Consider the following 23,475-nt stretch of genomic DNA (forward strand, 5'->3'; position numbering starts at 1 on the left):
TTGAGGGAAACAAATGGCAGGAACACACCGATTTACATGGATCTGAGAGGAGACAAGTAAACATGAGAGCGTAAACATAAAAGCACCAAAGGGTTTAGGGTCAGGGTCTGTGAATAATGTAAATTTCCTTCCCAGCATGAGCTGGATATCGTTGTTTCTGAGGGAAAAACAAAGCATGCTTCATGGAATTTATTTATAGGCCTGATTTCTTCTGGGAACTGTCAGATCCAGTTTAGGGCTGTCTCCAGTATTGTTTCAAGCCTAAACCAGGCAGAGGGAGGGCCGAGCAGCCAGGACATAAGGAGACTTTTTTCAGATATAAAGAGGACCCTGGCCATATCAAAGCCAAGGGGTGAGGGCCATTTGCCCTTTCTCTGTGCCCCAAAAGTTTTTTCCCTGATACCCATTGCAGCTGTGCCTGTCTTAGGTTGTCCTTCCATGGAAGGGTCTTACCTGTCATTGACTAACCAACCATCCTCCAGGGCCAAGCAGAATGATGTGAGGGAAGCAGGGCCTGCGCCCCTGCCAGGGGGACAGGTTTTGTCTCCTCAGTGGCCTGTTTTCCTAAGGCCTCCTTGATTAGCTCCAGCCTTGGGCCCTTCTTGCCTGCTGGCAAGGCTACAGTTTCTAAAACAGACAGGGCATTTCCCAACAACACACCATGGATAGTACCAAAAGACCTAGTTTTTTTGTGATTATCATTACAGTTTTCAAACATTTCAAGTTATTATGTATCTCAGTGCTTAAAAACTAAAGGACAAATAAGCATTTGATAGTCATATCACAGTAAAAATAAGCAAAATGTAAACTAGGAAGTAAAAATTTTACATATAGGAAGTAGATATTAAATTATACCATACATGTAGGAAATAAAGATATCACGATACCGGAGAGGAGACATTAATTATATGATTCTCCATTCCTCCCAGAAGGTCACATTTAAAAAAAAATAAATACCGTGCATGCCTTGTCATAAGCAGAGAATTAAATCACACCTTTTGCCACAACAAGTTTATAAAGTTTATATATAAAATTTAAGAACACATCCAAAATCTAATTTTATGACCTACATAGAATAGTTGTTCTCTTAAAACTTTGTGAGTATAGATTCATTTTATAAGTTCTAAGAGTTATATTTTGTATGTGTGACTTTTCTTAAGGTTGTACCAAGTGTCTAAAGATATATTTATTGATGCACCATTTCTGTGCAAAGTATTCAGAGTAAGAATAAGGTTATTATTCAGTAAGAAATTATATCATGAAATTGTTATATAGGAAATGAATTAATAAAATACTTCTGGCAACATTTCTATGTTGACAACAATTTCTAGAATATCTTTTTGTTTTAAAACACGTGAGCACTTGGTTACAAATAAAAAAAAAACACAATGAAAGAAAAGATATTTTGAACAAGAAAATGTTGACTGGATTAAGAGTGTTTTTTATTTTCAAGTAACTTTCTTCAAAACTTTTAACCATTGGAAACAGAAAAGTATCATGATCAAAAGAATGCTTTTTTAAAAATATTCTAACATTAAAAATAATATATACATATCTCTAAGAACTTTTAATTTATAAAGCTACAGAAGGCGTACTATCTGCAAATTAGTTCAATGAAGACCATATCAAAGAGAATGAAGAAGCCCGATTATATTTCCGGAAGCACTGACTGTTTACCTAAATTACTGTCATCAGGAGCACCAGCTGCAACTATATTCCTTAGATATTTGCTCCAGGCAACTTAAATCTTAGAACTGCTTTTGGGAAAGGGATCAAGGAAAATGAAATGAGATAACTAATTGTTGCATTAAGCTTCTTGTGGCTTAGGAGAGAGAAAAATAACAAAGTCATTTGGTAAGAGGGCATGTCCCACTAAAAGCTTGCATTATCTAAGTTTTAAAAGGATCATATCCATAAATCCTCCATGTACTTTGTTGTTTTATTCAATAATGTTGCTTGCTTACATCATTATGTTGCCCTGTTCTTATTGAGATCTGGTATCTTTTTCAGTCTTCTGTCACTGTAGGACTCTTCGTCAGCTTCAGGCTTTATGGGTGTCTGCAAACCTTGCTGTATCAAAGTTGCTTGAGAAGCTTGTCTAAAATCTGGACTCCTAAAGCCCAGTCCTGAGAGTCTGATTCAGCAGCTGTTGAGGGGAAGCCCAGGAAAGCTCTTTTAAAAATAACATACAAAAATAACTACAATAAAGAAAAAAAATAACACTCCTGATGAGTGTGATAAAGATATTCTTCTGACCGATCTTTAAAGAAGTCTACTGTGACGGTTCCCAGGCATATGGTTTACATCCTGTAAAAGGAATATAGTAATGTGTTTTTAAAATTAAAGAGTAACAAATAAGGGAGAATGTAGGTGTTTAATCATTCTCTACTACATTTCTGCACCTGAATTTCCTGTCCCCATAAAAAGCCTAACACTTCAGTTCTTTATTTTTCTCCTGCTAAATTTTCTAGTGGATGCCTCTAACAACCAAATAATGTATCTGTGTTGATTTTTCTTTTCATCTATTTTATATGTCATCTATAAATTGTCTGATGATTGATAAAGGTGTATTTCACTCAGACCATGAAAACTTCCCATTCTCAAAAATACAGTACTAGTTTAGTCCTCTAGATCATATATAACATTTATTCTATTTGAGTGGATCATAAAACTGTGGTACATTTACACAATGGAATACTACACAGCAGAAAGAAAGAAGGGGTTCTTACTCTTTGCAACAGCATGGGTGGAACTGGAGAGCATTATGCTGAACAAGATAAGCCAGGTGGTAAAAGACAAATACTATATGATCTCGCCTTTAAGTGGAATCTAATCAACAAAACAAACAAGTGAGCAAAATAGAACCAGAGACATGAAAATAAAGAACAAACTGACAGTGACCAGAGGGGAGAAAAGAGAGGGATAATGGAGGAAAGAAGGGGAAGGGTCAAGACAAGGAACAATTATAAAGGACCCATGGACAAGGACAATGAGAGGGATGACTGAATATGGGAGAGAGGAGTGGGCAGGGCAAGGGAGAGTAATGGGGGGAAAGTATGGACAACTGTAATTGGACAACAATAAAAATTTTTTTAAAAATTTGGTCTGTGCTAGAAACATTAATGCATTTTTAAATCTCTTTCACCTAGTCTTTTGATATCAGTTTGCTGTTAAAGGGGTTGGAAAACATATGTTTAAGTTTCTGTTATTTGTTTTGCTCTTGAGCCATGCCTTTCTGAACAGAGGCAGAAAGCACTGCAAATGACAGTCTTGACAAACGCACATGGTGGACCTTCTTAGCGCCATCCTATGGCACTATGAGCAAATACAAGATTGTGTGCATATTCTATTTCTAAACTTCAGATGAAGTGGAGTAGGTCCACTATTTTATAAGTGGCATGTATCTCATTTATCCATGTTAATTGGCTAAAGCTTTTGTGCCTAGATAGTGCATAATTAATGTCACAAAAAGTTACTATAAAACTGTTCACTATTTGGAAGAATAAATTCACATTCCATTAAATAAGGATCATCACCACTTTAACGGTGTACGTGTTGCATTTTAATAGCCATATAAGTAACCAGAAAATTAAATATGTCTTTTATCTAATATGTATTTTCACATTTGAGTGTGCTCCTGGCAGAAGATTACTGGGATAGCTGCAACTGATCGGCTTCCATTAATGTGAGATTGCTTGTGAAGTAGTACATTTTCTAATAGCTTGTGTGGAAATGTTATGCAAATTATTTGTAAATGCAAAATCCTCAAGAGCAAAGCTACATTAACTGTTCTTATTGCAAAGGTATGCTCAATAATTTACAACCCATCAAAGGATGAATTGGAAATAAATTGTTTCTGTGCAGTTCCAAATTGCAGTACAAATGTAAACAGCACCATCTTCTGGATTACATGAACTCTCATAATTGTTTTATAAAATGCTATATACATGTTCTCTTAAACAGATGTCTAACAGATTTTAAACATTATATGTATATGCTGTATATTTGAAGTTCTTAGTGTTTAATTTAAACATGGCAATTAGATATTGTTTGGATAACATATTTGCATTTTTGTAGACATAGAATATTGAATTGTAATCCAAGTATAAATACATTAGAACACAACATGTAAGTGAATGTATTTCTGATCTGATTAACTTCATCTTTTTATAATCATTGGCAGTTTATGAAATATCTGATAGAGAAAAAACATTTGAAACTTGAACATTTCCTTGGAAAAGTGAAACAGAAAATAGATTCAACATCAATATACACAGTCAATGTTCTCATCCCAAAATGAAATTTTCAATAAATGATTACTCTAAACTCCAATAGCTAGAAGAAAGTTATTTTACCACTTCCTTATCTCACAGATAATTAAGCATAACAGGAGGAAAGTATTCAAAGATATTGTGTGCCAGGTAATAGCATTATGCTTTCAACTGAAATATAATTCTGGTGATTTAATTTTACTTTTGCCAATACTGAGAGTAAATTTATGTTCTTGTTCTTTAGCTCAGACAGAATATAAAAAAAGCTAGGGAAATTAAGTGAAAGAACCAAGATACAAAGATTACAAAGATAGGTAACCTCAAGAATATAATTATTAAAATATTTTATTTTTATTAACTATGTAATTTCCTCAGCAAAAACCCTTTGGCTTTCTCTGTGCTCAGTGACTCGACCCTCACCTTTCCTCAAGTCATTATCCCTCCATTGCCATTATTTATTTCCTCTTCAGGCTAGACAGTAGAATCTTCTTTAAGCACTACTTCCGTAATGCTGCCAATGATATGTGCATCCTTGCATCTATCTATCTTGATTAAAAAAGAAAGCCTCAGCTAAACTCAACCTTCTAACTTCTTGTCAGCCTTGAATGGGATGAACAGTGTAGACACAAAGATAAATATCGTATGATCTTATATGTGGACTCTAAAACACCCAAACTCATAGACACAAAGAGCATAGTGGTAGTTATCAGGAGCTGAGGAGTGGGGGAAATGAGAATGTCTGTCAAAGCACAAACTTTTAGTTAGAAGATGTAGATTCTGGGGATCTATTGTACACATTGCGATTATAGATAACAATACTATATTATATGCTTGAAAATTGCTAAGAGGGTAGTTCCTAAATGTTTTAACCACATAAATGAATGGTAATAATGTGATAAGATGGAGGTGTTAGTAACACTGACATGGTAATCATAGTGTGATATATAAATGTATGGAATTAACAGGTTGTACACCTTAAAATTACACAATGTTAAATGTCTATCATGTTTCAATAAAGTTAGGAAAAGTGCTGATGAAGTTGTTAAAAGTATAAAGCTTGGCCTCAGTTTTAATGTTGAGAGTGATCAGCATCTGATTTGATGACTTACCCCCTCATTTTCATGACTTAGGTGGGAATGTCTGAGTACAAAACTTCTCTGGGTTGCTTATTCTGTCTCCAATTGCTGTGTCTTGATAAAAGAGCAAATATGAAAAACAAAGAAAATTACAAGAAGAAGTTTTAAAGCAGAAGCTACCCTTTGTATAAAACTACAGGAAAGATACATTATAATTTGAGTACAACTATACATATACACTTGGACTTTAATTTGTATTTATATGTGTATAAATACAATTACATATGGATATGAAACACCTATAAATATTTAAATTTATCTATTCTATATTTTCGTGAAGGTCCATTAGGAGCCATCAATGATGGAAGGAATGGCATAATGAAATTTTTGTTTCATGAAGATTCTATCTCTCATTATAGAAATTTGAATGACAGGAAATAGTATAGGAGAAAGAACCAATAAGGAGTCTATTTGAAAAGTTATTAAGGTCTATTGGCAATTTATGACTTGATAAGTAAAGTAGGTACAAGAGAAAAAGAATGACTCTCAGATTTTGGTACTCAGTGTATTGATGATTGTGCCTTAAATTGAGTTAGAAAACATAGACAAGAAAAAAAATATTTAGGGAGAAATATAATGATTCATTGTTAAATATACAGAGGTTGGGGTACCCACTGTAGATATAAGGAGAAAGTGTTACCATGGATAGTTAGCTAATTATTAATAAGAAATGAGAGCAAAGGGAATTTGACATTGAGCCTAATAAACTTGGGAGCAAGAGCCTGTTTGCTTCACCAGGAAGCTACAGCTTCCTGCTCCAGGGGATTATAGTATTTCTCCACCCAGGGGATTAACATTTGTCCCTTCCCTCCTCCAGAATCACATTGTGGGGCGGTGCTAGGCCATATAGGCCTGTCAGTCTAACTAGGTCGGAGATCCATCAAAAAGTTGCAAAAGGTTGGCAAATTTATTGTTTTTGTTTTTTTTTAAAGCACCTGGTTCATCCCAAACCGAAGCTAATATAATCCCAGTGAAACAAAGAAGTGCACGCACTCTCTCTCTTTCTCTCTCTCTCTGTCTCTCTCTCTCTCTCGCCTACCCTGTAAAGTAATTGCCCCATTGGTTCACAGGCTCTCTCACTTGGGCATGCAGCCGTGTGAGTCTAACAGCTACCGGGGCCCACAGCAGATGGTGTGGGCTCCAAAAGACTAAGCTTTAACATGAGGCAGAAACCCTGGGACACTGACTTTTGTTTTGGCCTTGCTGTAAACATGGTTGGGCTCTTTCCATGGCAAGACAGACAGAAATGGGACAGAGGGGTTGCAGGGGCCGACTTTCACACTAATACACAATTTTGCCATACGCCCTAATCTCCCGTACGTGTGTCCTTGGAATGCTTTCCTCCTGATCCCATGGAGGAGCCTGACTTCCACCGACAGCAGAAGGATCAAATTTCAGCAGCAAAATTGGTTATGAGCTCATTAAAACCATCTACACTTCAGAAGTAAATGTGAGATTTATCTCTGTTTGCTAACTTAGCTCAAGAGAACAAATGAGATTATCCACAGAGCATGCTGGTGATAGATAAATGAAGTGCGCATCTTAGGCAACAGGATAGCTAAAGAGAGTTGTCTTTCAGGAGACCAAGTGAAAAGGATCAGAAAAATGGTTCTATAAGATGGCTGGAAATAAATTATGATAGGGAATATTTAAAGCGATCAAAGCCATAGGCAGTCAAGTAATGTTGGGCCAATATGTGTCTACTGGAATTTTTGAGCGAAGTAAGAGTATTTCTCATAGGTTTTGGGTGTTAAAGCAGATCTCCTAGTTTGTTTCCTAAGCAGATTTCTTGTATTTCTTTCACTCAGTTTTTTACTTTGGCATGAGGCTTTACAGGACTTATTTGATTATTGTATTTCAAATGCATAATTAAGCACGCTTAACTCAGCTATGCTCTTCTTCACCTTGAGAACAATTCTATTTACATGTGGCTTTCAAGTGGTTTTTTGTATACCCCTTCCCTTTCTAGAGGCAGTCTTACCTCCTATCAAATAATGCAGTAACTGGATGGGTGTATTAGTAACTACGCATCACATACTGGGTGGCCACAGAGAATTATTTTTTCCTAGTTCTGGAGGCTAGAAGTTGAAATTAAGATGTAAGCAGAGTTGAGTCTTTCTGAGAGCTGTGAGACACAATGCCTTTCTCCCCATGCCTTTTTCCCGGCTCCTGGTGCTCTCGGGCATTCCTTGGCTTATAGATGGGATTCTCCCCATGTCTTTGTAAAGTCTTCCTCGGCATATGTCTACTTCTGTGTCTAAATTTTCTCTTTTATAAGGACACCACTTCTTATGGATTAAGATCCACTCCAATGCCCTCATCTTAATTAACTTTGTCATCTGCAAAAACCCTATGTTCGCATAAGGTCATATTTCCCAGTACTGAGGGGTGAGGACCTCATTTTTCTAGGAGATAATTTAACCTATCCAAGGGTAATTCTGCCTATTTCTAGTGCTTCGTATTAGCTATTAAACCTAAAGCCATATTCTCTTTAGTTATTATAATCAGAAACACATATTTAGATGAATTATACCTATATTCCTTAGAGTACAGTTATATTTTTTTGTAAGTTTATGCAAAGAAATCAATACCTTTAAATTGATGGTTCTTCAAATGTGGTTCCCAGTGGAGAAATTTCAATTTTACTTTGGAACTTAATGGAAAGGTAAATATTTACACCTCGTCTTAGTCCTACTGTGAGAGGGGCTTAGCATGCAGTTTAATAAGCATTCCCAGGGACTCTGGGGCAAGCGAAAGTGTAAGAGCTGTGGACTTACATCAGGGCCGTGCAGTAGGACTCCCTTTGGAGAGGGAAATGTCCCATATCAGCATTCCCCAATGCAATGGCCAGTCGCCACATATGCCGATGAAGGAAATAAAATGTGCCTAATACAACCTGGGAACAGACTTTTATATTATTTAATTCTAATTTATTTAATGTTAAAATGCCGCACGTGGCCAATGGTTATTGTTTTAGACACTGCAAATATGAAGGAACCTCCAATTTAATATGATTAGAATCACAAAAGTTTAGATTCTAAAGAAAATACGTATCTTTCAATCACTATTGAAATTCTTCGTCCTATAATTTACTACAAAAATGACAATTTTGATCCTCACAAAATTCTATTTTGTCAAATACTTTGGCAATATAAATGAAGTGAAATTGATTTAACAATTATTACATTTTTTACCAAAAATATGTTGTATCTGAGTGAGGTAGGCAGAAATCTCAGATGGTGTGCAGGCCCTGTAATTTTTCCTCCTTGAGTGAGGATGGAACCAGTAAATACTATGAAATTATGGGTATGGTGAGGTTACTTTAAATGAAAAAAGATAAATGAATTTCACGGATGTCTTTATGCATTGGATAGTAAGTTAATCAAAAGGGAGATTATTCTGAATAGACATGTTACATGTGGTTTTAAGAGAGAGTTATAAATCATACCAAGTAAAATTTATCACTGAGATACAAGAATAGTTCAGCACATGAAATCGGTAATGTGATATTACACATTAAGAGAATACAGGATAAAAACTACATGGTCGTCTCAATAGATATACTTAACAACACTCTTTCATGATAAAAATGTATCATGATTAAAACAATACTAGGTAGAGAAGAAATTAAACTCAATATAATAAGGACCAGATAGGAAAAACACACAGCTAATATCATATTCACTAGTGAAAAACTAGTAACTTTTCCTCTAAGATTATGAACAAGGCAAGGATGACCACTTTCGCCACTTTTATTCAATATAGTACTAGAAAACCTAGCCTGAGCATTTAGAAAAGGGAAAGAAATAAAATACATTCAAATAAGAGAGTAAGAAGTAAAGTTACCTGTGTTCACAGATGACATGAGATCATATAAAAAACTCAGAAATCTCGAGAAAAAGAACTGTTAGGACTGATAAGATAATTTAATAAAGTTGCAGAACATAAAATCAACACGTTAAAATCAGTTAAATTTCTGTGCAGTTAAAAAACTACCTTAAAAAGAAATTAAGAAAATAATTGCATTTATAATGGTATCAAAAATAAAGTAAAACCTTTAGAAATAGCTGAACCAAGGAGTTAAAAGACTGTACACTAAAACAAAACATTAATAAAGAAATTTAAAAAGATATAAATCATCTGTATTTTTGAATTGGAAGTTTTAATATTGTCAAAGTGTTAATATTATATATATTATATTATACTATATATACTATATAATATAATACTATATATTATATACTATATATAATATTAGTATATATAGTATATAACATCCACATACATCATAATATACAGGGTCCAGCAAAAATAACACTCATTACAAAACCTTTTAGCACAAAATCACAAGCATGCAATTCTGTAACAAAACAATACCACACTCAAACACATCATAGGTGAAATATTGAAATTAAAACTATAAGTTATTACACTTACATTATTACCCTACTAAACATATTCAAGAAGGCCTTACTTTAGAACCCTGTATATATAAAATACATTATATATACACACCTATGTATGAGTGGTCTGTCCAGAAAGTATACAGCCATGCATTATCAAAAGGAGAGGCATTGACTGAAAAAGATATGTTATACAAGAAACATTGTATATAGCCCAATGATGCCTCAGTTCCCTTCAAAATAGGCACCTTGGGACCTCACATAGTTATCCCAATCACTATCAGCTTCCCTATTGTGTTTTCCTGAATCTCATTGACAATATAACATTTCTTCCCTTTCAAAGGCAAATTTTAGTTTTGAGAAAAGCCAGAAGTCACAGGGCGCTGTGGAGGCTGTTGGAGGCTGAGTCACCTGGGTGATTTGATGTTTCGCCAAAAACTGCATGAGACATGATGCTTAAGAAGGTGCATTGTCGTGATTAAGCTGCCAATCACCAGTTTCCCATAGCTGAGGTCTTCTGAATCATCTGAATTGTTTCCATGGAACAATGTTCAAGCTTCATGCAAACTTTGATGCAGATTCGTTGCTCTACTAGTTCAGTCATTTTGAATGCTATGGCCACACAGTACACATACTCACTCAATGGAGTCTACTTCCCCCACGGACTAGTACAGTGAAGTCATCATTGTTCATACATAAGCACCCCAGTCCACTCTCCTTGGCGGCCAGGTTACGTTGATGTCACACAAACCGTTCTTATTATATTAACAATGGCTGGACTGTTTCTGGACAGACCTTGTGTGTATGTGTTGTACAGTCACACCTCAGTACTTATTGGCTTCAGAACTCGTCAAACCCTGAAATTGTTGCATTTAGTCAAGAAAAAACTGTTTCGGTACTTGGCATTTACTTGCGTCTCCTTGTATTTTCTGGGGCTTGTATGAATTACGACATTGCCCCACAGGAAAAAATGCTTCATCACTCATCATTTCAAAAATTCATTCGGTACTCATCAGTTTTGCCACTCATCATGAGTTCCAGAAAAAATTAACAACGAGTACCAAGGTACCACACTATATGTACACTGTTTTTTTAAAAAGATTTTAATTATTTATTTATTTTTTAGAGAGAGAGGAGCAGGGAGGCAGAGTGAGAGGGAGAGAAATATCGATGTGAGAAACATTGATTGGTTGCTTCTTACATGCATTTTAATAAGGGACTGAACCTGCATGTGTCTTGACTGGGAATTCAGTGACATTTTGCTCATGCAATGATGACCAAACAAATGGGCAACACCAGTGAGGGCCCCAATGCTATTTATAGATATAATGAAATCCCTGTCAAAGTCTTAGTGAAATTGTTTACAGATATAGAAAAAAACCTTAAAGTTCATATGAAACCACAAAAGACCTCAATAGCTAAAGCAATCTTGAGCAAGAAGTACCAAACTGAATTCATTTCAGCTCCTGATTTCAAAATATATTATAAAGGTACAGTAATTAAAACATTATGATATTGGAATAAAGATACACATATAAACCAATGAAACAGAATAAATCGCTCAGAAAATAGTCTTGTGTATACTGCCAACAGGATTTCAAAAAGGGTTCAAATGTATATGTGAGGATTTATTGTCTGAAGAACAAATGGTGTTTGGAAAATTGGATATCCATATACAAAAGAATGAAATGGGATTTTATCTTAAAAAACTACAATCAAAGGAAAATGTTCATGACACGGTCTTGGCAATATATCTCTTAGGTATGACACCAAAAACATAAATAACAAAGGCAAAAATAAAAAGATTTATTCAACTGTAAAGATCACATCAAACTAAGAAGCTTCTGCTGAACAATGAAAACAATCAACAGAATGAATTTAGGGAATAGTTACTGTACAACGTCTCACTTATACTGAGTATTTAATAAATGCTAAGACTGGTGGGTATTTCACATAGATTAACTTATTTAGTTATGAGTGGAAAACCACTGAATGATGACCATTACTTAAATTTTCCTGTTTAGAAATTGAGGCCCAGAGATATAGGGTAATTTGTCCGGAATTTCACAAGCAAGGAATGAGTCAAGTATTTGACATTAGGGATTGTGGATCTAGAGTCTCAGTGCTTAACCAGTTCCCTATTTCACCTCTCAATGGGACAGTTGTTTGTGGGACGTGAAAGGAAAGCTCTTTCTCTCTTTATGAAAAATGCTAATATTATATCTAAAGACAAAAGACATTTTGAGTTGGAAAACAGAGTATTGTAGGGGATATTGAAGGGAATGGAGGAACTCTTGAAAAGATGCAATGATTTTGAAGGTAAAACGGAAAGTAAGGCAATACCTAGAGAATGGTAGGTAATCAAATAAAATTGCATATTTAGCAACGGAGTTGGAGGATTTTAAAATATGTGTTTTTTGATATTCAATAAACCTCTGTTTAAGATGGACAAACCAGAACCGTACATATTAACCATAAAACCTAAGGCAAAACAGCCAGGTGTTATATAGTAGACTGAGATAAAAAGAACTTGCTAATAGTTTAAACCTTGCCAGTAGAACCAGGAAAAATGTTTAGAATTTCCTGAAAATAAGTTTCGCAATTCCACTGAGACATATGATCCAGGTGTCTGCAAGCAAATTTCCCTAGTAGAATCCAATTAAGCTCCAATTGGGTTACGAGTTAAGGGCAGAGGGTGTGGACTCATAGCATCACTGCTGCCTAGTGTTGCTGCAAGAAAAGCAGAGTTGTAAAGCACTTGTAACTGTCAAGTACATACTAAAACACCTTGTTCATGGAGCTGTCGTTGTTAATACTAATGTTGGAAACAATAGTGGAGGGCATCTGAGGTTCACTTTAGTCAGTTCATGCTTCAGTTTGGGAAACTAAAAGAAGAGAAAACAAACAAACAAGGCCATTTGTATTAATCCGAATGTACGTTCTATGTCTGAATAAAGTACTTTCAGTGAAATTGTTTTTATTAAGCCATGATCAAATTCCTCACAATTTATCCAAATAAGATTATTCACAATTCTCCAGAAAAAGCACCCCGGTGTTATCACTGAAATTTCTCATGCAGAAATCCTTCATGATTTTATTTGTTATTCTATTAGATACGATTAAAATAATTACAAATTGTAAAAATATATTTTGAACTCTGATGACTCAAATTTCAGAATAACCCATGTTTTACTTAGCCTTTTACATTGCATAATTAAAGACAAGGAATTAACTTGTTTTGAATAAAAAAAAACTGAGTGAGAAAAACAAAAGTTTTATTTTTCTTTCCATAGCTCAATGCTTGCCTAAAACCAAGAAAAACCAAACGTCCTTACCTTTTTCAGTAACGCATTAATACCTGTAGTGAAAAACCTTTATTAGTGCTAATTAGGGAACAGCAGGCGCTAGGGTTCTACGTGGCTATCAACAATAAAAAGAAATTCTATATTTTATGGGCCTCTAAGCATGCAGCTAACCCTCCTGATTACAAAAGGTGCAGAGTGCCATTAAAAGGCATCGAGATTTCCTGAAGACAATTATAAAGGCATATAACACCTGTTCTCAATCATGGGCAACGGGGGAGAAAATGTGCACCCCATGATACGTTTACATACAACAAAGAAGTCCAGCTGTGCGAAGAAAGGCAGGTGAAAAGGCAATGGCCAAGAAAGAACAGTCAAAAGAAGCGTTGTCACATGACAGTGACCCTCGGTGATCTCTTTGAGTGGCTCTGGGGGGCCAGGATCTGTTTGTTCTCCTGAAAAGGGCCACCTGTGGCATCCTCAATTACTGATACTATTAATACAGGAGTACTATTTACAAGACAATTTGGATTTTAACATTTCAGATGAAAAACTACTAAAAAAGCTACACGGGGCAGAGCATTTTCTCAGCCCTTTGTTCTAAAAGTCCAGGATCAAAAATGCCTTTATTTCTTTATAGCACTCTATGTTATTTTAAGCCAAGTTCACATAATTAAAAACAGAATGAATATATTCCCATAATGTTGATATGAGCAATTATTGCTGAAATAATGATTAGGAATGTTATGTAATCATTTACAAATCAGGTTCCACTACTTTTCTTTCTCTCTGTCATTCTTCCTGTGCTTCAGCTACATTTCCTCCTTACTGTTCTTGCAACAAAACCTGCTCCTCTAGCTGGGCCTCTGTATATATTGTTCTGTGTACTTGGGGTGCTCTTCACCCAGTTATCCACAAGACGTGTTCCTCATCACCTGCACATGTTCACTAATATTTTGCTACCATAGTAAGGACATTCCTGAAAAGCCTATTTAAAACTAAACACCTTCCACACCCTTACTGTTATTTCTGATTTATTTTTTTCACATAAGACTAGTCAGCTTTGAACATATTTTCTTAGTTTTTTAAAAAACTTGTGTATATATTATTTTCCTTAGAAAATATAGTCTTTATGTAGTTAGGGGATCAAGGTGCTTTTGTTCAATGCTGTATCATCAACAGGCATGACAAAAGTTCAAAATTACTTCTTGAACAATTAAATTACCTTATAAAAGACCTTCAAGTAGAGGAAACATTGACTTGTGGCCATTAATATGATTATATATCAATGGAAATACTACAAGCAGCTCTCCAGCACTCATACTTACATGTTCCAAACATTCCTCTCCATTGCTCTCCTTGCTGATTAGCTGATGCACTCAGTCACCAGTTCACAGATTAAATAAAAGCTTAGTTTTATTCAATTATACAATTTAGACAAGAACTCTCAGCTCCCACCCTCAAATTTACAAACTCCTGTAGGCCTGCATTGTCATTTCCTTCCCCTGGTTTGTAACAGAAGTGGCATACCTTTGTCAGCTTAAAGATAATTTCTCTATCGTATATAAAACAATATTCTATTGACCACCATTTGAATCTTTAGTACTTTCAAGAGTTTCTTTTCTGAGTTCTTTCCACTAAACAGATAAAAACCTACACAGGTACTCTCTGAAAAAATACTCCAATTGATGAATGGAAAAAAAATTGTGGTACATTCACACAATGAATATTATTCAACAATTAAAAAAGATGAACTATCAAACCATGAAAAGACATGGAAGAACATTATTAAGTGAAAGAAGCCAACATGAAAAGGCTGCATACTATTTGGTTTCAAATATAGCACATTATGGAAAGGCAAAGCTGTTGAGAGAGATTGATAGTGATAGGGAGTGAGTAGAGGGAGGGAAAAGTGGAGCAGAGAAGATTTTGAGGACATTGAAACTATTCTGTATGACATGACAATCTGCATTTATCAAAAACCATAGACCTGTACAACACAAAGAGTAAACCATGCAATATTGTTAATAATAATGTATCAATATCTGCTTCTCAATTATAGCAAATGTATCACAATCATGTAAGATGTTAATAAGGGAAACTGTGTTGGAGGAGGGTGATTATATGTGAACTCTATATTTTAGATAATTTTTTCTGTAAACCTAACACTACTCTAAAAAACTTTAGCCATTTATTTAAAAAATAAAGAAAACAAAATACAAAGAAGCATTCACACATCTACAACTTCTTTGAATGCCACAAACTTTATAACCTCTGCATGTTCTTACCAACTACACCTATATTGTCTCTATGTCCTCACTTTCTACTAAATTTTTGAACTGCCTCATCTGACTTCTAACTCCACATGCTATTCATGAAAACAACTCTCTTTAAGGGAAATAATGACACAGATTTCTCTAACTCTCATTTTATTTGAGCTAGTGAAGTTCAATTTTCATTTTACTTGAGTTAGCAACAGAATTTGGGAACATTGTACTATTTTCTTTCTTTAACTATTTTTTCTTTCTTCTTTTTATTTGTGATATCATATTCCTTGTGTTTCCATAAACTTCTTTGGCTACACCCCAGTAGTTTTCGTTTTCAGACTCATCATCGTTTTCTTTACAAATTACTATATTTCTACATTGTTCAGTCAAAACCCTTCTTTGTGTTCATTCTGTGATTTCTTCTTTGAAAAAAAAAAGTTTCACTTGTTATTTATAGGCTCTGTGTTTTCTAGTCTTCTCACCTGAGTGCCTGATCAATGACATGATTGACAAATCTACTTGTGTATTTCAAAGGTACTTTAAATCAGTAAGTGTACACTAAATTTACGTTCTTTTTAAAAAAAATCAATCTTCTCTTAGAAAACATCAGTTTTTTAATCACTTGAAAAAATAAACCAACAACAAAGGTTCTTCTGATAACATCTTTCCATCTTAATCCATATTCAAGGGCTTTTTAAGTAATGGAAAACACTAGTTGTTTTAAACCAGAGTCAGTGTATTGACAGCTTTAAATTAATAGTTTTAATAGTTTGAAGGCTGGATGAACTCCAGACATAGTTCCTTTATAGCACTGACTTCATTTCTTGCTGAATCTCTTTTCTCTACCCTTATCTAAATCTGAGCTTCAATCCAAGATCTCAGAAACAGGAATGGCCATATAGAGCAGTATATTTTTATTACTCAAGACTGGGGCAGAGAGATAATAACTTCTGACAACTGTGTGTGTAAAAGTCGTGTTTTTTTCTTGTGTGAAGATATTTGATCACTTTAATAACCTTGAACCATAAATATTGAACAGTACTGCTTTTCTTAAACTAATCAAGGTCTATTCTTGCAGTTGTGACTGGATTATTGTATCCAAGTAAGTATTTAGTACAAAATGGGTTAGGGTTGGAAGGACCATTAAAAAGGCAATAACAATGTCCAGAATCTATCATTTGTCCCCTTAATATTGATATAAACTTTTCTCCTACAGAATACTTCAAACATATCCATGTATAAATTCATCATTCTCATATCATTTTCCAAGGGGGACAAGTCAACATTTATTACAGCTCTTGTGTTAAGCTCTCATTCTAGAATTTTGGGTTTATCAGCTCTAATATTAATTGGGTCCTGACAATGCTTTACATATTCCAGTTACATATGACTAATGCTAAGACATGGACCTCTCACACACATGATCTGTGATGAAAAGGAGAGAACAGGACACGTACAATGTGCCATCTCAATGAAGTGGCTGCTACTTGAATTAGTCATTGTTGTGAGATGTTAAAGTGTTCACTTTGACAGGTTAATTGGCAGGTAGTAGGGATTGAAAGGTTAACTAAATAAAAAATAGAAACAGAAAGATAAGAGCCCAAATCATAAAAGTTCTAAGTGATCAAACTAAGAATAAGAATAGTCAAAAATATTTTAAACTGGGACACAATTATGTAACTTTTAGTAATTAATAAGTATCCTGTGTTAGTTGTAAAGAAGAAGGGCGAATGGAATTATTTATTCACAGTGAAACCTAATGATAAGCAGTGAAGTTTATTCAAGCTATGAAAAATTTTAACAATATGGATGTAGAACAATGAGAGGTGACCAATTCAAACATAGGTTTATATTTTGAATGTTAGTGAAATGGTATTGTATGAATATCTCATTTGTATTTCCAGTCAATGATTGTATTTTAAAGCCACATTTTGCTGACTTTACAACATGAGGCAGGAAGAGTATTTTTCCCATTATTTATATGAATTTATGTAAAGCAAGTCTTTTCTCCCTAAATATTTGAAGAAATCCAGAAGTAAATCTTGTCTGAGACAAATTTTCTTTGTGAAAAGGTATAAAATTATGAACTCAAGTTCATGGATAGGCAGATTATTCAGGTATCCTATTTGTGTCAATTATAGTTTTTAAGAAATTTGTTTTTATATACAAATTAAATAATTTTGTTATCATTATTTTATATTTTTCTATCTGTAAGATATGCAGTATTGTTTCTTTCTATTCCTGATATAGGAAAGTTTTATCAATTTCTTTTGTCAATTTAATCCATTTTATTTTCATTAACACATTTTTGTTTTTGAAAATTGTTTTCTGATCTCATATTTGTCATAATTTTCCTCTACTTGAAATTATTTTGCTTAGCTTTTTACAGCTTCGTATATTGATATATTAGTTTCTTGTGAATGCTGAACGATTGTGGTAGCTTAAAACAATGTACATTTATTCTCTTGTAGTTCAGGAATCTAGAAGTCCAAAATCAAAGTGTTTGCAGAGCCGTGTTACCTCCAAAGTCTCTTTAGGAATTTCTCATCTTTATCCTTTCCAGGCTGTGGAGGCCTCAAGCTTTTCTTGACTGGGATGCATCCTTCCAATCTACTTCTCTGTTGTCACACAGTCTCCTCTGCTTCTGCCTGTCAAATCTCGCCTGTGGATATTTTATACAAATGCTTGTCATTGAGTTAAGAGCCCAAGGGACTATCTGAGACGAACTCAAGGCACTTAATGTAACCACATCCGCAAAGACCATTTTTCTAAATAGGGTGACACTCAGAAATTCTAAGAATTAGGATGCTGATAATTTTTTTTGAAGGCTGCCATTCAACCCACTGCACTTTGACAATTAAATGTTTAAACCATGGAATTTCTGCCATGCATTTAAGGCTATAGATTTCCTATTGAAGACACCTTTTTCTGGTTTCCACAAGTTATATTTTACTTTATTGTTATCTGATTCAAAATATTTTCTGTATGTGAAATGCACACATTTTACTTGTAATATTATTTGACTCAAAATATTTTGTGATTTCTTCATTAAAACTTGGCATGTGATATATTTAGAACTGTTTTGTTTAATAACACTGTTTTTGTGTGATATTTTTGGTATTGATTTTTAGATTGCTTTCATTGTAGTTAATAAATATTAACAGTATGGCTTTATTTTTTAAATAAGTTTATATTTTCCCAGAGTATGGTCAATATTAAGTTTCACATTTTCTTGAAAATAATTTTATTGTTTAGAGATTTGCTTATATACATGATTTTTTAAAATAGGGGGTTGGGGAAAAGTAGGCAATGTTGAACAAAATACCGATTGTTCAATTCCCAATCATTCAACTCAAGTCCCGAGGTAATCTGCCCTTTGACAAAGGCTCTGCTGCTCACAGCCAAAGTTTTGATAGTTTTTCTAAAGTCTTGATTCAACTCATAGCTGTTACTTTGTATTAGTTGGGGTAAGAGGGGACATGGGGAAAAATCTGTGGCTTATTGAAGAAGAGAGGTAATTTCTCTTTAAAGGAGTTTCTGTCCAGTAAACTGTCTCTTTTATGGTAAATATGTTGTTTCCATCTCCACGTTCACAGTGCCTGCTGTGGTTTTGCCTTCCCTCAGCAATGGCTAACAGATATAGAAGTCAGTTACTAGATGGCCCTTTCTACTTATGAATGACCAGTAAGTGCTGTACTGGTTCAAGAATTTGAACACATGGCCACAGCAAGCTACAAAGAAAGAAGATATCTTTTCCATTACTCAAGATAAAACCAGAGTTCTATAATAAAGAAGGAAATGGGTGTAACTATATAGCCATTAGTTTATGCCATTTTCCACCTCTGATTTCTTAAGGATGTAAAAATCATCGAGAAGTTCAAAGTATCGTTTGATGGCATGGGAATTTACTGCCCAAAACCTCCACAAATCCCTGGTCTTTTGTAAGGAATCAGATCTTGTCCTATCTCACTTCCACACCTGCAAGTTCATTTTCTATCAAATAATGACACTCAACACTTACGTGACAATGCTCTCATTTTAAGGTAGTTCCCTATTCTCGTCAACCACTTTAATTGCAGCTTAAGTACAGTTGATAGTGTTCAAACATCTGATTCAAGGCACAATGAGAATAGAAGTACAGAAAAAAAAATCCCCTTTAATTGTTTTTCTTTTGTATTGTTTTTAAGTGAAACACTATTGGAATTAGTGGTAATAATCAAATTGGAAGTGTGCCATATGGCAGAGTAAATCTTTAATATATTCTAATTTTGCAGATAAATTATCACTATTATATTTTTCCAAAGAGTCACTGATGATAGACTGACTTTTGCTAAAATTTTAGTTAGAGATGTGGGTGACTAAGTATTTGGAAGTTAAGTATTTTATCTTTCTTAAGAATATATATTTGATATGCAAATGCGATTTGAGCAGATCAAGTATAATTATGCTAAGGCTGTGGTTGAGAACTCTCCATTCAAAATGTGCTTTTTCTTCCAGCCCCTGTACATGATCCAGGAAAAAAAACAAAGCAAAACATTTTTTGGGAAAGAAATATTTTGTAAATAGTTGTAAATGGAAAGAAAATTGGTATCAGTTAATAATTTAAAGATGAAACTAAAGAATTATTAAATCCAATTTTTTGGGTCACGTATGCATTGACATTTGGAAATTCACAAGGGGCTAGCTAAAAAATGTGATGATTGATGTTTATAACTCAGGAAATGGGTCACAATCTTTCTTCCACATTGAAAAATTCATATAAATATGTATATAAGGAATACTTTTTTAAATTAATGTTGAATGTAAATCCCAGATCACTAATATTCCATTAAAAAGGTTAAATTTAATTGCTTGCATTACAGATCTTATCTACCTATTTTCCCAAGTGACACAAAAGTAATTATTTTTAAAACATGATAATATGCTATAAATGTGTGACCTTTCCACAGTTTAAGCAGTAAAGCTCACTCTAAGGTGTTCTGTTGGGCATAATATTAATATACTTAAGCTATACTAATTTTTTGATTAGATACACTAACATATTACCAATAGCATATCCTCTTAAGTGTTTTAAAGGACCATCATATTGAACTACTTAATATTTGGGAAAATTAATTTTTCTGCATTCTCTATTTACATAATAGTTATGAACACATATTCTTAATTTAATACTAATTTTAGTGTAATATAAAATTTAACCTGCAAAAATGTCTTATTTTTACATATTTAAAAAATCAGATGTTCCTGTTCTAGTAAATAATTACAGATATAATCATATTAAATAAATATAAAACAAATTATATCTAAAGGTATTGGAAGATTTTAGAAGTTGCAAATTGATAGTTTCAATTTTATTCTTGTGTTACAGAGAGGCTCAGAAACCAGAAGTTGCCTTAAATGGTCTAATTTCATAGATGTGTAAATCACTGCCATCATTGTAATTTAATGTCTGACGAATTCTTGCCAGGTTCGTAAGTTCATATTTTTCACTAGATAACAATGTCATTTTTCCTTATTTTACTAGTTGTAGACCATATACTTTTTAATGAAATGTTTATATTTTATTGTCAAACCTAAGAAACACTGTATGTGCTCTAAAATATAAAATGTCACACACATTTTAGTAAAAGTGCAAGAGCTATTTATTAAGGATTTATATGAATTAGCTCATGTAATTCTCTCAGCAGTCCCACAAGGCAAAGTGATTACTTGAAAAATGTGAGTTTCTATAACAGCTAAGGCCCCGAATATCAGTGGACCTACTTATCACAATAAAATTTAATGTCTGATTCATGTGCAGTCTAAACTTAATGATAAATTCCTGAGTAGCGCTCAAATCCACTCAGTCACTCATGGCACCAGACTGATAAAAGTTCTTCCCACTGCAACACAATATTGCTGTGGGCAATGATATCCAGCCAGCAGATGGAAGGAGTGAGAGAGCCACAAACAGAAGGTCATAGTGGCCAGCCACCACTCACATTCAGCTGTCATTCAGTCTCTCACATGATAGTGCCTCAGACCTAGGGAGTCTTATCATTTCAGGGAAAATGGTCTCTTTGTGCGCTACCAGACTCTACTGCAGTTTGTCCTTCTTTTCTTCAGGTATCAATTTTACCATTTTTTCACATAGAACATGCTCACTCCTCCCTTGATGAAGAGTCAAGGCATGTCCATCAATTTCCTGTTTCCAATGAGATGGAGCTGTGACTCTGGAATATACGAATGAAGAAGATGGATACTTTGCTCTCAGCTTATACAATATACAATGGGGGAGCGGGAACAAGATGAAGCAATTAACCTCCCCATTTTCAAAATGAAGTATGGAGACACTCCAGAGCAATGGGGAAGTTCTGCCAACTGGAACTGAAGAGAAGAGAAAGCTCCTTGGTTACAACCTGATTCTGCTCTTTGGAAAAAAAATTACCTTGTCTCTTATCCTTTGGAGACCCTTGCTCTCCTTTCTAGGATGTTCTCTGTCCTTATCTCTGAGACCGCATAATACGAGCACTGAGACAGAATTTGACCTCTTGTGGGATCTAAGACACAGCCAGCCTCCTATGCATTCAGGTTAAAGAACTTGAGAGTTCATTTAAAACTTGTATATTCCAAATATATTTCAGTTCCAGTTGCTAGTTTTATTGCCATTATGATTTCCTCAAAATATTAGTGTGCTTCTGGTTAATTTGATTCTAGTCTGTACCATGTGCCTGTAACCATACAGGAACTCTCTGTATTAGACAAAATCCTGAAATATAACTCATTTCTTTTTTTTTTAGTTCTATTCTCTTGTTTTTACAAACAAATGGCAGATACCTCAAGCCAGTCAGACTCATGTGTGGGAAAGAAATACTCTTAATCATATTTTTGAAACAGGGATGATTCTTAATCAGTCTCATACACATTTTATTTTTCAATTTATTTTCTATGTTTAAGGTGAAGATAGGAAAAAATCAGTTTTTTTCTAACTATTGAAGCTGCCCATTAGCTAGCAGACTGAATGCCAATAGATAGGGTTATCATCTCATTTACAGAAGAGAAAAAAAGAGGTACAAACTATAGGTTATAAAATGTTTTTTGTGTTCCACCGCTATGGTTTTGAAGGTAAGATTTATATACAGCCATTTACCTAAAGACAACTTTCTACCATACTGTTGCTCACAGCCTTTCTTTTTTTCCTGCCCATATAGCTTCTCTCTCAGGGCTCAATACCATCTTTATGGCATAGATGGGGAACAGACTTTACCACTTCCCCCATAATCCTCTTCAATCTTTCTCTTGGATTTCTTCAGATAAAATCCTCTCCTATATTTCAGTGCAAATCTGAAATTCTTACACATATAATCTCACTAAAATTGATGTCTGGAACTACATGATGTTAAAATTTCAACTATTCCCACAGGCAAGTCTGAATTTCTTTAAGACTCACAGAAAAGCTCCTGCTGTATACCTATGCACATCTCTACACATGTGATATGTGATTGTGTGTGTGTGGCTACATCATATGATTTCTTGTAGCAATTTAAATTAAAGCGGAACAATATTTTGGGTGAGTTAACATGAAATATTTATTATATGTTTTTACTTAAACATATTGTCTTTGTTTAAACATCATGTTTTTTGTATCCATGTTTTTTAATTAGCAAAAGCTCAGAAATGTTTAAATGAACATGTAAAGAGCAACCACTGAAGATATTAAGGTCTTGGAAAAATCCTGTTCTTGTCCATATATATATATATAATTTTTTTAAGTTCTGTAGTTTATTTTGATGTTCCAAATTAAAGAAAAAATAGCTTCTTTTAACAACCTGGGGTAGATAAAAAATGTCCTCCCAAAATGTTAACGTCTTAATTCCTAGTATCTGTGACTATGCTACCTATATGCCAAAAGAAACTTAGTGGATGTGGTTAAGATAGAAATTAAGATTGAGATAGAGATGGAGATATTATCTTGGATTGCAAAAGTGGCTGCAACCTAATCCCATGCATTTTTAAAAGCAGAAAGCCATTCCAGTCATGGTCTGAGGGACGTATGCTATGGAATGAAATCAGTGAGATGCTTTAATTTATTAATCACTACCTTTGAAAATGATGGA

This window comes from Pteronotus mesoamericanus, unplaced genomic scaffold (genome assembly GCF_021234165.1).
Source record: "Pteronotus mesoamericanus isolate MK-2021 breed Mesoamerican mustached bat unplaced genomic scaffold, CSHL_Meso_final contig_50, whole genome shotgun sequence".
Classification (NCBI taxonomy): domain Eukaryota; kingdom Metazoa; phylum Chordata; class Mammalia; order Chiroptera; family Mormoopidae; genus Pteronotus; species Pteronotus mesoamericanus.